Genomic DNA, 16,231 nt, shown 5'->3' with positions numbered 1-16,231 from the left:
ATAACATCCCTTGATCGTCTGTTGTGATAATCAATTTCTTGTGGTAGTCAATTCCCCCCTTGTCGTAATCACTTCTTTCCACCATCCTTTTAAAGACCTCTCATTACCCTTATTAATGAATTAGGTCGTTTGGGAATAAGAACAATTCAAACAACTATTTGGAGTAGGGGATGTATTGTAATTATTTAAGACACCCAATCATGGCTTTCTTCCCCCATCTCTTTACAACACTAATTAACTAGGTACTTATAAAATAAGAATAAATTAATCAACTATTTAGACTAAGAATATTTTGTCTCACAAGGGTCTGTAGCATCATTGTTTGAGACCCTATTATAAAGAAGTGAAAGCTATCGTATATCTCCATTGTCTAGATTTCGTCATTAGAATTCATTATTTTTTAATGGTAGGATATAGCACCATTTTTTACCCCCCCTAGTAGGATATGGATGACCAACTTGCACATGTTTGCCAACTTAATGTGAGATCCCTTGCTATGCAACAATGGAGTGAGGATATGACATTCATTTTTAGGGGGTTAACATTTTTGTGCCATAGTCGGAGCCCAAAAAACATTAAAATGAGCAAATAAAAGTTGGCAAAAATGATCATTATGAAGCCTTTAGATTTGCTAGCACAAGTACTTCTCACAATCATGAGAGATTGAAATTTGCAATTAGAGCACTGTAGAAGGTACTATGTCTATGTTTCACCACCAACTACAATTAGTTTGTGTACAGTTGGTGTGTCCTTATGTGTGGCCTCAATGATTTGCAACTAGTGATGCACACACTATGAAACATGACCTCATGTGCTAGGGACATTGGCTAAGCTAGCTCACTGCTTATATTGCTCTATGCATTGCTTGTGCAAAGTTTGTTGCACAATGATTGCCTAATTTTTTTGCCTTGATCCACATGTTTTCATTTCCTATGTTACTTATGCTCATCTTTTCCTTCTATTCCTCTAGCTAGTCAATTTAAAGTTAAAAATCCTAGGACATGGATAATGATTGCTAAACATGTTTGCCTTGATCCACAAGTTTTCACTTCCCATGCTTATTTACCTTGACTATATTAAAGTTCCCTTTGCCTTGACTATAGTAAAGTTCCCTCTAGCTTGTGAATTTACAAAGTTTAATCTTACAACGTACAAAAAGGGCCCACAAGAGGAGTTGTTTTAAAATTCCCTTCCAAAATCAAACAATTTTCTTTCAAACAACATGTTACATGCAATGATCTTTCATAAAGTATTCCCATTTTCATGAGCTGATTTCATCATTGTAGGCCTATTTCAAAACAAGAAATTGCAAGTTATGCTACATTTTAAAGCCTTTAAACTCTAGACTCTAATGTATTCAACTCTACTTTATTTCCATATACTCTAAACAAAATTTTTATATATTTTTAACGCATATTACAAGAAAACATAATGATCCCATAATAAACCACACTCAATCAATGGAATAGAAAGGGATGGAGGGGAACCTTTGCTGTCCCTTTTGTCAAGGGCTACTGGCTTCCTTTATCCCCCCCCCATTAATTACCCCCTCCCAATATTATGCCATAAAACTATTTAGCCTTTTGTTCCTCTCCATGTCAGTTTACCCATTAACCCCCCATCTCATCTTTTAAAATTCCCATCACACCCTCGTTTTTAGTAAAATTAGTGTTACTTTGAAAGCTTGATGACTTCTTTGTCAAGCTTCCATCCTTCCTACTCTTTTTAGCCTCTTGTTTCTATTTATGTCATTGATGACTTCACCAACTCCACCCCCTGTCCCTCCCCTAAAAGTAGTGTTACTTCTAAATTCTATATGCCTTCTTTGTAAAGCTTCTGTCCTCCCTAGCCCAGTCAATGATCTCTTGATAAGGGAAGGGAGGATGGGGTATGCTTTTTTTTAAAGAATAATTACAACCATGAAAGAGTAAAGGTGTTTATTAGGAAGGTGAAGGGACCTAAAGGTCATGAAATAAGGCCTTAATATGCCTTTTCTAGTTCCCTCCCCCTCCTTAAGTTCCCCTAATAAATGCCAAGGCAAGCTTGCATACATGGTGCACATATAGGAAGGCCTCCTAACAAGTCCCTTATTTTGGGGTCCATGTCTACACTTTGTAAGGGTTTTGGTCATGTAATACTTCCCTTTACAATGAAAAAGACCCATTAAGGCATTTAATATGCCATTTTTCCACACAAAGGTCATGATGCCCTCTCCCCTCCTCAATTTTCCCTAGCCACCAATGACCCCTCCCTCCAATACATGCCAAGTTAAGTTGGGAAAACTTGCTTTCATGGTGCGCATGTACCAAGCCCACCCTTATCATAGGTTGAGACTAACGATCATGTTTTTGGAATACAATGTGTACAATTTGTCAAAGGTTTTGCTCATGTAATTTATAAATAATAAAATTCATTTTGAGTCTATTAACCCCTAGGATCAAAAGACTAACAAAAATTTTGGCTCTTGTCCATAATTTTCCTTCATTCTAGTTATATATCCCATTGAATTTATAGAATCACCCATATATTTTAATGGGCTACCAATGCAATTCACAAAAATTTAATAGAATCACCCATATATGTTTATGAGATACCTATTGCAATTCACAACAAAATAATAGAATCATCCATATATGTTTATGGGCTACATATTGCAATTCATAGTAATTTTGTAAGTAAAAGCCTTGTCAATACCCACTTTAAAGTTTTCCCTCCCCTCCCCCTTGTAAACACACACCACCCCTTCCCCTCTTGCTTTGATGTAGGATGGAGCTCCCTTGGGTCCCCACTCTAATTCCCAAGTGATCACACTATTAACTAGTGTAAGTTTGCTCATATTACAAAAAAGATAAATCTGTTAGATATCAATGCTCCACTCTCGTGTAACTACGCGGGAACCAGCTAACTCTACTTGTAAGCCCCCCATATGAGGAGAAGGCATTTGAGTAGCTCGGTTATCCCGTAGGTCCTGGTTTGGATACTAGATGGGGGCCATGTGTGGCCTGATGGCTGGACGGCTTCAGATAGAGTTGGCACACCACCAACTAGGCTACATGCAAGTACAGGAAGGCATCCCTTGACTGACCGCGCTGAGGGTAGACGGAGCATTTCTCGAGGCAGCCCACTCTGGGGTTATACGAGCTTTGGGACACTGCTACTGGGTGGACGTGAGGCCGGTTGCAAGACCGGATCCAACCAATGTAGGACAACAGATAGTACTAACTGCGGATGAGATTCTTGCGTGGACAAGAAGAAATGCAGATGCACCGTGTTCTATTATTTGCAGTGTTAGTGATTCTGTCATGGCGTTAATTCAACATGTCACCACAGCAGAGGAGGCATGGACAGTCTTGAAAAATCAGTACGAGACCACGAATCAGACGCGGATTCAGAATCTGGAGACTCAACTCGCGAACGAGAAGTTGTCTGAGTCTGAAGCGGTAGAGAAGTTCATCACCAGGGTGAAGAATCTGCGCGATCAGATGACTGTGATTGGCATCACCATTATCAGTGAGAATCTAGCACGAAGGTGCATACGGATTCTCCCACCAAAGTACGATGGTCTTGTTACGGTGCTGAATATGTAGAACAGAAATCCACCCCTCCACTTTGAGGATTTCAGCGCGATGCTTCTGGAGGAGGAGATGCATCAAAAGACAAGGACTGGAGAAGATTCGGCTTTCTGGACTGAATCAAAGAAAGGTAACGGTAAGGACTCTAGTAACCCATCTTCTTCTGATGATAAAAAGAGAAATAAGACCGTGGATCATTGACAGTGGTGCATCGCGCCACATGACTAGTTGGAAGGATGGGTATACCTCTCTATAGCCGGTAGGGAATGACATCCTAGTAGCAGTCGGCAATGATGCAAAATATTCAGCAAAAGGAAAAGGTACGATTGCTCTCAAGACAGATGGAGTTGTAAAACAGTTGTCCGATGTTCTTTATGTGCTAGATATCAAGAGGAACTTGTTGTCCGTTTCTGCGATCACGGATCGGGACCTCAAAGTTCAATTCGATAAGAATGGTGCACAGATTCTGGATCTTCAAGGGAAGGTCATTGGTAAAGGTACACGGCGCAACAACATTTACGAACTCTCAGCTTTCAGTGCTCGAGTGGTTGTGAAGAACACTAAGCTGTGGCATGAGAGGTTTGGTCATCTAAACCTTAGTTCTTTGAACGAGATGCATAAAAGTGGATTGATTCAGACCTACCAGAAATTTCCAATCTGCCCGATGTATATGAAGCTTGCATGATGGGCAAGCAGCATTGGTATCCCTTTCCTAAAGAGGCCAGCAGGGCAAAGGCTCCTCTAGAGCTCGTTCACATGGACCTCTGTGAAAAGATGGAGACGGAAGCTTTGGGTGGTTCCTACTACTTCATGACGCTGATCGACGACTACAGTAGAAGGATATGGATATACTTCCTGAAGACTAAAGACGAGGCTTTTAGTAGGTTCAAGGAATGGCATGTAATGGTCAAGAAAGAAACAGGGAGGAAGGTGAAGAAGTTAAGATCAGACAGAGGTGGAGAGTTCACATCAATTGAATTTGAAAGTTACTGCAAAAATCACAAAATCAAGAGGCAAAAACCCCGGCCACATACATCACAGCAAAATGGAGTAGCAGAATGCAAGATGCACGTCATCTGTGAAATGGGCTGGAGTATGATGAAAGGGAAAGATTTGCCAAGACTTTCTGGGCTGAAGAATGTAACACTATAGTTTACATCATGAATTGTAGCTACACGAAGGCTATGAATGGGATGACTCCATTGCAAGCCTTTTCTAGTAAGAAACCTTCAGCTGCACATTTTAGAGTTTTTGGATGTGACTGTTTTGTGCATGTCCCTGATGCTACCAGGACCAAATGGGAACCGAAGAGCCGGAAGTGTATTTTCTTGGGCTACAGTGAAGAGGCGAAGGGTTAACGTCTCTATAACCCTGTTACTAAGAAGGTAATTGTAAGTCGCGATGTGGTCTTCTTAGAACAACCGCATCAATTGGAGGAGGATGCTTTCTTCCCAAACAACCAGGACCAGGATATCCATCTAGTACTACCACCAATAGCAAACCGAACTCCCCTAACGGTGCTTGCGAGGATTCAAGACAAAGAAGATGAAGAAGAGCCTGCAGAACCACAACGGCAACGGCCATTCTCAAAGTGGATAAAGCAACTTTTGTACAACAGAGAACCTCCAGCCATTGAGGAGGAACCATCCGAACACCACTGGTCCAAGAGATTAGAGGAGTAAAGAAAGAAGGGCACAGGAACACTTGGTCAACTATGCTTTGATGACAAAAGTGATCCGTGCTAATGAACCCAAGTGTCTTGAAGAGACACAGGTGGATGGAGGCTATGCAGTCGGAGTATGGCTCCATAATAAAGAACAACACTTGGGACCTTGTGGATCGACCACCAAAACACAAGGTAATCGGGACCAAGTGGGTGTACAAGACCAAGTACAAGTCCAATGGCACGTTGGATAAGTACAAGGCTCGGCTCATGGCAAAAGGATTTACACAGGTACATGGTTTTGATTATCAAGATACTTTTGCTCCCACAGCTCGACTAACCAAATTCGCAGTGTTTTGGCTTTAGCTGCCCAGGGAAGTTGGCCCGTGTTTCAGATGGATGTGAAATCCACCTTTCTGAATGGAGATCTCAAGGAGGAGGTATATGTGGATAAGGTATACATGGAGCACAGACGTTGTATGAAAACAAGATAGTATGGAGAATCAAAAATTTGATTACTGTAGAACTGATACAATAGATGGTGCTGCCTCCCAACTGTGCACTCCTGTGAAAGAAGCTTGGATGGCATGCTAGAAACAGTAGAAGACGGAGGCTGGATGCTAAATCAGAAGAAGATGGGTTACCAGAGTGCTTACCCTTAACTTTCTTTGATCCGGTCCAGAAAGCCGAATCTTCTCCAATCCTCATCTTTTGATGCATCTCCTCCTCCAAAAGCATCACGATGAAATCCTCAAAGTTGAGGGGCAGAATTTTGTTCTGCATATTCAGCGCCGTAATAAGACCATCGTACTTTGGTGGGAGAATCCGTATGCACCTTCGTGCTAGATTCTCACTGGTGATGGTGATGCCAATCGTAATCATCTGATCGCATAGATTCTTCACCCTGGTGATGAACAACTCTGCCGCTTCAGACTCATACAACTTCTCGTTCGCGAGTTGAGTCTTGAGATTCTGAATCCACGTCTGATTCGTGGTCTCATACCGATTTTTCAAGACCGTCCATGCCTCCTCTGCTATGGTGACATATTGAATTAATGCCATGATAGAATCACTAACACTGCAGACAATAGAACACATCGCATGTGCATTTCTTCTTGTCCATGCGAGAATCTCATCCGCAATTGGTACTATCTGCTGTCCTGCATTGGCTCGATCCGGTCTTGCAACCGGCCTCACATCCACCCCAGTAGTAGTGTCCAAAAGCTCGTATGTGCTTAGGATGGTCTTCATCTTAAACTTCTAGAGTGGATAGTTAGAGCCGTCCAACTTTTCGCTTTCGTCGAACGGTGGGATTCACAGTCTTGCGGGCTGGGCCATCTCTCACAATCTGCTCGCAAACAGAAACACACTATCAAATCTTCTTGCTAGAGTCCAGGCTCTGATACCATGTAAGAAAATAATACAACGTCTATGCTCAACAGATAACATGATCTCGTACGCAAGAGAGAAAACAAGATAGTATGGAGAATAAAAAATTTGATTAGTGTAGAACTGATACAATAGATGGCGCTGCCTCCCAACCGTGTGCTCTTGTGAAAGAAGCTTCGATGATGTGCTGGAAACAGTAGAAGACGGAGGCTGGATGCTAAGGAATCAGGGTTGCTGTAGCCAGTGATGAAATGGGCTTCACGGGCTTGCTCTTATATAGCCACCAGTCGTAGTCGGTTAGGCTCAATTGGGTGACCGACCCAGTCCATCCAAAACGATCGACTAGGGCTCGGTCCCGAAATAGGCCACCAACCATACGATAGAACTAGTGCGCAAAACAGAGCAACTAACCTACGGAGTCCATTCGGCCCAAAGCCATCTGGGATCATCTGAGGCTCCAAACGGGCCCGGCAACCCGAGAGTGGGCTGCCTCAGGAAATGCTCCATCTGCCCTTAGTGCGGTCAGTCAAGGGATGCCTTCCCACACTTGCATGTAGCCTAGTTGGTGGTGTACCAACTCTATCTGAAGCCGTCCAACCATAAGGCCACACATGGCCCCCATCTGGTGTCCAAACCAGGACCTACCGGATAACCGAGCTACTCAAATGCCTTGGTATCAGTGCACGTTTGCTAGGAAGAGAGTTTGAAATGACAGACCTCGGACTGATGCATTTTTGTATGGGGATTGAAGTTTGGCAGGAGCCGAAACAGATCTTCATTTCACAACTGAAGTATGCTGGAGAGATACTGAAGGCATTTGGCATGGCTGAGTGCAAGACAATTGGTACCCCTATGGAGGTTGACGCGAAGCTCTCAAACGAGGATTCATCACCACTGGTGGACGAAGCGAAGTATAGAAGGCTTGTGGGCAGCTTGATTTACCTGTGCAATACACGATCAGACATCAGTTTTGCGATTGGTGTACTAAGCAAGTTTTCCAATAAGCCCCAGGAGAACCATTGGAGGGCAGGGATGTGGGTGCTAAAATACATCAAAGGCACACTTGATTATGGCATCACCTATACCAAGGGCAACATCTTGATCGGATTCTGTGACTCGGATTAGGCAAGAGACGTGGATAGCAAGAGATCAGTGACAGGGTACTGTTTCTCACTTGGATCTGGAGTTGTCATGGGTCAGCAAGAAGTAACCCACAGTTGCTCTTTCTTCTACCGAGGCTGAGTACAAATCTGCATGCTTTGCTTCTTGTGAGGCAGTGCGGTTGACTCAGGATTTTGGGGGACATGGTTGCAGTGCAGAACATGTTGAGAGATATGGTGCCATGAGCACATGTAGAGCAAAGGTATGGGCAAAGGATAAGCTGCCACATGGCATGGAGGAGATATCCCACATGTGAGCAAGCAAATGGATGTAAGTACCCTCACCTATAAAAGGGAGGTTCATTTGAAGGAATATCAATCAAGCACTTTGCACTATCTCAAGATTCTCTTTATGAGTCCAAGCTAATCTATCTTGGAACCTAATTGACTTGAGATACATGTCATGAGCACTCTCTTCATCATGTTTCCACATAGGTTCCATCCACCTTAGAGCACTCCATAGATCCTGAGGCACGCATGTTTTGTCATGGTATCAGAGCATAGGTTAAGCTCTCCTAGTTTAGCTCATTAGTAGTTCACTAGGATTGCTTATTCCTAGATTAGTTGTAGGCATGTCTTAGGAGCTCATGTTTTTTCTCCTAGTTTAGTTTTAGTTGTAGATTGAAAAACAAATTTCCGTCCCTTGAGAGAGAAATTTTCCGTCCATCCATTTCATGAGAGATTATTGAGTTGAGTTTCATTCAGATTTTGAGAGATTTTTTGCTGAGAGGAAGAAGATATTTCCATTCATGCCTCAAAGATTTGGTGAGAGTATGATTCATAAAGAATCCTTATGAGTCTTCTTGTGTGTGAGAGAGAAAGAGCATCTACAACTCTATCTACAGCCAGCCAAGGCAACGCTTCTTCTACCTCGAATCTAAGGCAGAGCTGCCATAGCCTAATCAGCAACTCTTCCAAGCCATACGAGCTTCCCTCCTATTGCATCGACACAGCAGAAGCCAACAACTCTCTCCTCACAAGCTCCAAGCTTCTATGCCTTCAACAGAAGTTGCTGCACCCAACGAGCAAATGGCTCCTTCAATCTGCCTCTACGTCTAGACTTGGCGACTCAGTAAATAGAGCCTCCAACGCCCTCAACGTAGTCACTTGACTCCAAACGATCTCCAACAGCCCAACTAGCTCTGCGCATCCACGACTTCAATAGAGTGACGCTTCAAGCAAGCCTCTGCATACTGGCTCCATAGAGCTCACACAGACTCAGCAGCCCCTCACGGCTCTCTGCCAACACCTCTCCAGCGAGCCAATGAAGCAAGTTCCTGAGGCATAGCCTAAGGCTAGCAAAAGCAGCAGTGGCTCCGATGACAGAGGTGAAACGCGACAACTCTCAAGCTCCCACAGCGACCCTTCTCCATCAGCAAGCTTCAATGTATTCGGCCCTTCAGCCGCATCAAGCTACGCAGCAGCCCCGAACGTCTCCAACCTGCAGCAGCTGACAAATCCACTGAGCCGCCACGCCATCGTCGTTTTTGTGACCTTCTCCAAGATCTCCCTACAAAAAGACATGTGGCAGATAAATACTTACCAGGGTTAGTTAGAAGCACCCTTGGTTGAGTTTGAAATCAGTAAGGTTAAGTTAACCTTGGGTAATGTTTATGGTTAGTTGGACCATGGGAAAGTTAATGTAACCTTGGGTTTAACCAAGTTGGGTTCAAACGTCACCACAGTGCCACCTAAGCACAGAGCCCCTGCTAAGCACAGTATGGAATTCAACATGTGAATCCCTGTGCCACATCATCAAAGGACCCTCTTCTTCACAAAACCTTCAACAAGCCATAACTTCCAATCCAGGAAAAATTTGCACACGCTCCAAAAAGGAAAAGTGATCGTCTTTTCGAGCTCTATGCGCCTGTCAAGTCAGAATCATTGTATGCAATTAGACACTGCCAATATTGAAAGAAATCAATTGGTAAGACCTTTGCAACAAATGGAAAAGCAAAGCATGAATACACAAAGCAAGCCGAAAGCACAAGTGCATGAGATGACCATAGCACGAAGCATGGCATCCACACAAAGCATCAAGGCACATGGAAGAACAAAGCATCATGCATGAAGCTACACTAAGCAAAGAAGCAAACGCCATCGTCATCAAGCCATAAGCCAAATGGTGATATCAATGGAATGTATTGAAAAGCAAAAACCTTGCCAACCTTGCCTATTATGTTTTGTAATCAAACCTGACCACCTGAGAGTAGCTATGAAAGCACCCAGGGGAGGTATTGACATGTAAACCACACTTGACCACCTTAAGTAGCATGCATGCACTAAGGGGAGGTGATGGAATGTGACTCACATCTGACCACCTTGCAGTAGCCAAAGGATCATGGCACCAAGGGGAGGTGTTGAGAGATATGGTGCCATGAGCACATATAGAGCAAAGGTATGGGCAAAGGATAAGCTGCCACATGGCATGGAGGAGATATCCCACATGTGAGCAAGCAAATGGATGTAAGTACCCTCACCTATAAAAGGGAGGTTCATTTGAAGGAATATCAATCAAGCACTTTGCACTATCTCAAGATTCTCTTTATGAGTCCAAGCTAATCTATCTTGGAACCTAATTGACTTGAGATACATGTCATGAGCACTCTCTTCATCATGTTTCCACATAGGTTCCATCCACCTTAGAGCACTCCATAGATCCTGAGGCACGCATGTTTTGTCAGAACAAGCCTATGCAGTTATCATGTGACAATCAGAGTTGCATGGCGATTGCAAAGAACCCGGTGTTTCACGCTCACACAAAACACATTGAGATTCAATATCACTTTGTATGCGAGCTCATCATGGATGGAGAGGTCAACTTGGTGTTCTGTCCGACTACAGAGAATGCTGCAAACATCTTCATGAAGGCTCTTGGAAGAGACTTGCTGGAGAGGCATCTTCATCGACTTGGCATTGGGCTGAAAAAGTAAGTTCACTTGCGGGGGGACATTGAGGGGGGTGTTAGATATCAATGCTCCACTCTTGTGTAACTATGTGGGAACCAGCTAACTCTACTTGTAAGCCCCCCATATGAGGAGAAGGCATTTGAGTATCTCGGTTATCCGGTAGGTCTTGGTTTGGACGGGGCCATGTGTGGCCTGATGGCTGGACGGCTTTAGATAGAGTTGGCACACTGCCAACTAGGCTACATGCAAGTGCAGGAAGGCATCCCTTGATTGAATGCACTGAGGATAGATGGAGCATTTCCCGGGGCAGCCACTCTTGGGTTACGGGGCCCGTTTGGAGCCTCAGATGATCTCGGATGGCTCTGGGCTGAATGGAAACCGTAGGTAAGTGCCTCTGTATCGTATTGTCAGTGGCCTATTTCGTCGACTTCCAGTCGACCGTTTTGGGCGGACTGGGTTGGTCACCCAATTGAGCCTAACCGACTACGACTGGTGGCTATATAAGAGCAAGCCCGTGAAGCCCATTTCATCATCACTGGCTACGGCAACCCTGATTCCTTAGCATCCAGCCTCCGTCTTCTACTATTTCCAGCATGCCATCGCAGCTTCTTTCATAGGAGCACATAGTTGGGAGGTAGCGCCATCTATTGTATCAGTTCTACAGTAATCAAATTTTTGATTCCCCATACTATCTTGTTTTCTCTCTTGCGTACGAGATCCTGTTATCTGTTGAGCACAAACATATTATTTTCTTACACTTTCTATAAATAATGTATTGCTAGGAATAATGGAAATTGAATTCCTTTGTGAGGTTACTGATTGAGGTTTCGCACAAAGATGTCAAAAGTATCCATCTCCTCTTAGATTAGATCGTTGGTATTGTGGGTGATTCCATGTCAATACTAATGTTACTAGGGTGATTGGTGTTATAGAACCTCGATTTTTAAAGTTTTGATATTTGTATATCAAGTGTGATTTTGTTGGGATTAATTGGCATGGTGATTCATCAATTAATTGTTACTAAAACAATTGGGAGCTTCAATACAAATGATGAGTTTGATGATAAATGATGGAGATGGTGAAGATAATATTGATCGAGTGAAATATCAATTGGTTGATAAAGGCATGAGGAAATATTGCAAAATAATGTATATTAAGCTGTGGACTAATTTATTTCATTAATTTTGGACGATGACATATTAATCCTTTAGATATTTTGAGCTCGTAGGGCTATGTTGACAATCCCCTTAATTGTGGACAAGGGTGCCTTTGGATGTACTATTAATGGCTCCTTTTTCTTTTTAATGAAAGGTTATAAATACTCTAGATGGGAAGTAAGAGCCACCATCTAGAGGAGGAAGATTGGACCCATGTTGCTTAGTCTCTCTCTGTCGTGAGTTTTTATTTGTTTTCCATCTAGCTCTCGATTTTTCTTTATCATGAACTTATGGACATGGTTACTTTCATTTTCATTACATCTCTTATAGACCAAGTAGAAACTAATATATGAGCTTCAAATAAACCAAATATTGAGTGCAACATTTAATGGTGAAGGAAATATAACCATTACAAGTGATTGCAACCTTGTAATAATTATCGTAGTGGGTTGTTATACCATACTATTATACAAAATTTGAGTATTCGCCTCATCTAGGATTTTAATTAAGAGAAGATTTTGTGATAATAAACCTTAAAGATAGGGCATACTTGGCCACCATATGATACCTCTAGACCAAAAACATTGTATGCATAGTTCCTTACAAGCAAGGTAGCCCTTTGCAACCAAACCTCACAAACAAGGTCTCCCTATTGAATACCAATTTAGGACCATATGGTTTCTTAGAAATCTTCTCTAATCAAAATTTATAAGTGATGTGCTTTATTGTAGCAATAGAGGATTTAATGTTTCTCTCAAGATCCATGTCCAAATGTGCCCACACTTTATAAACATCTTAGTCCTAGCATGTAAATGAATTGTACAAAAGGTTTTAAAAATCTTTTGATAGATTAGGAGGACCAACTCTCTCACCTTTCAACTCACTATTAGCATCTAAGTGTGAGTTCACATAGTAGAAACAATTTCAATAGTTATCATTTTAGTGCTGAACCCCTCTTACCAAGATTAAAAGTCTAACAAAAAGCTAGGAGAATCAATCATACCATCCTCTCAATTGATTATGTAAAATGGATCATTCATATGAAAGATGGATCAAGGGGGATAGCTCATTTGCAGGAGCCAATAGTGGCAACTAGTGTAGCACCTCTTGTACACTACTCTCATGGAAGCAAGAAGCAGAGAGATTGCAATTGGAGAGTGTCTTTGACTGCAAGAGCTTTTACTATGAATAGGCTAATAGAATCCTATACATGTTGTAGGCTACTCTTAGAGTGGAGGTTTTGGTGCATTTTAGTTGTGTTTCTCTATCATTTTATGCAAAACTCTAGACAATTGCATGGCAGCTCACATAGTACAAGCATAGAACATGCCTGTACATTTGAGGGCATGTGGTTCTTTTCATTCACCTTTATGTGAAGGCTTGACCACCCTACCATGACTATAAATTATCATTGATTTGTATACATTTTTTAGTAAACAAGTATGGCATAGACGTTGTCTTGACTTCTCCAGCATCACACTCCCCTCGTTTTCAAAAGAGCGAAATTGTTGGTTACCTTCACCTTTATGCTAATTATGTTTTTCCCATAAGAAAGGGTACATGTTTCTCAATTCCTCTTCACTCATCCATGTGGGTTCATTCAAACTCTTGTCCTTCCACTTGATAGGATGCTTACTATCAAATTTTCATGCATGTGAACATAATTTGTTTCCTTAAGTGGTTGGAAAGTCCAAGCACTTTCACCATTTCTTGAAATTTGGAGTCCCATCCTGCAACATCAAAGGAATGTGTCTTTATGAAAAGCATTTTTATTTGCACATTGCAATTAGAAAAAAGTGGAATATGCCAGTTGGGAACGTATTTGCACAAAGGGGACTTTGGTGTTGGCTCTACCATGGCTATTTCATTTAGCATTGATCATTTTCTTTCTAAGGAGTCTAGTTTAAGCCCATTTCTTGGCAATTTCTTGTGATTGGATTCTACTTTGGAGAAATTGGAAGATTAATGGAGGGGATATTTCTCATTTCAAAGGCCACTAAATGGGCATGGGTTTTCTGAGACATGCATAAGGACAAACAATATGGATGACATTAGTATTATGGACAACAAGGCAATCAAAGAAGTCAAGGTCAAGGTCAAGGTCGAGGTCAACAACAAGGAAATAAAAATGGACATGATTGTTAGCCTATTATAATAGTTTAAAATGGATGATTTGGGTTTATTACACCTATATCTTGAGTGTTGCAATAAACCAGAATAAGGATGGCATAATTTTGAGTTAAGACAACGTACATTAACTCCATTCTATCATACAAATCAATTACATGCTAGACAAGATACATTAACTTTGAGATACCATACCAATCAACACACTTATTGATATAAGAAAAGATACATTAACTCCATGCTACCATGCTAAGCAACACGTCTCTTGATACTAGACATAATCCATAGAATTTGGAGAGTGAACTAGATCTATTAAGACTAGGGAGTGACTCATACCAGGATCTTATTTTATATTGGTATGAAATGGGAAAGCTAACCTATTTGATGATGACAACATAATGTGACATTGTGTTCTTTCATTGATTTGTGAGCCAATTTATAGCCAAGCCATGTGTACTCAAATGGAGTGCCACCATTAAGGATAAGAAATCTAGACCTCAAGGACAACTTTGCTTTTTATAAATCATTAAGGAACCAATACCCAAGCTAGACAATCAAGTTTAAGTTATAGAGAAATAATATTTATATGTAATAAAGAACAAGTCACACCTACAACAAGAACATTGTTGGTTGCAAATGGGTTTATTGATCAAAGTTAATTCACATGGCATAGTTAAAAGAAGCAAAGCAAGATTGGGTGCAAAAGGTTAAAAGAAGCAAAGCAAGATTGGGTGCAAAAGGTTACATCAATTAAAAAGAGTTCATTTCAAGGAAACTTTTTACTAGTGATTAAAATGAAAACACTAAGAATGCCGTTATCGATCGCATGTCCATTGGACTCCCATACTCATCAAATAGTTGCCAAGTTAGCTTTTCTAAATGGAGATCTCTATGGAGTGGTTTATGTGCAATTTAGCCGCTAGCTCTTAAGTCAAAAGAAAAGAACACAATTAAAGAAATTAGATAAAGGTATTGACAAAACTCAAGAGCATGGTGTAGCAAAATGGATGCATCCTTTTAGTTAAAATAATTTATCAAGAGTGAAAGTGATCACTTTGGGACATTGGCCAACATGACATGGTTTTCGACAAAAGACCAAAATGAAATAATAACATGATGAGGTACCTTGTGATGTGGCAAAAAAATGCTAATCAATCCCATATATAAGTGTAGAATAATATGGAATTCAAATATAAATGCTCTCCTCAAAATAAAAAATAAATAAATAAATAAATGTATATATATATATATGTCTATATATGTATATATATGTATACATATATATATATGTGTGTGTGTGTGTGTGTGTGTGTGTGTGTGTGTATGTATACATACATATATATACATATATATACATACATATATATATATATATATATATATATATATATATATATAGATAGATAGAGAGAGAGAGAGAGAGAGAGAGAGAGAGAGAGAGAGATTTTGATAAGTAAAAACGCAAACACACACACACTTACACAAAACTTTTTAAATTAGTTTCTTCTTTAGTTAACTTCTTCTTTAATTAATTTACTCCTTCTTTAAATGCAACTTTAGTCTATTGGTACATTTCCTTTGAAATTGAGTTAATGCATTTATTTATCAGTGCTTTCCTTTGTGAAATCGTTATACTTTTATTTGCTAGAATCTGGAGGGATGTTCTTATTCCTAGGTAAAGCGATAACAAGTCAGGGAAAACATGCATTACCTGTCTACCCAAATTAAGCTATGCTATTCTAACATATGGTTTATTTGGATGGTGACAGGTAAGTGGTGGACGCTGATCTTGGAGCCTGGACTATTTGACAAATTCGACACTTACTCATTTTTAGTAACACTATCGGGGTTTGGTTGTAATGATACATTTGAAATTAAGCTTAATTTGAGTTCTTAAAGTATTTATTTTCCATCTCTGAATTATTTATAGTTAATGCTGTTAAGCTATTCTATGACTAAATCAATTGATGGTCCATTTATTGATGGAATTATTAAATCTAAACACACACATTGATATCCAACTAGCCCTTGGTCGGCCTGGTACCATAAAATCGGTTTTTAGTTTACTAATGGCTATTGTTTTCTTTGATTTCTAACTATTGGTTTCTTGTGCAAAAACACTGGGATCCAACCTCTTGTCAATTTGGAGTATGCAACCACTATAAAAATACTTTTCACTCTTATCATACTTATCCATTTCTACCGTATAGAAGTTACTTAGCATTCTATTAGGTGGGTAGTAAGTTCCACATGG

The sequence above is a fragment of the Dipteris shenzhenensis genome, chromosome 13 (genome assembly GCF_047967505.1).
Source record: "Dipteris shenzhenensis isolate YYH24624 ecotype China chromosome 13, Dip_SZ_1.0, whole genome shotgun sequence".
In the NCBI taxonomy this organism is placed as follows: Eukaryota; Viridiplantae; Streptophyta; class Polypodiopsida; order Gleicheniales; family Dipteridaceae; genus Dipteris; species Dipteris shenzhenensis.
The sequence above is the reverse complement of the archived record's forward strand: the minus strand, read 5'-3'. Positions refer to the sequence as shown.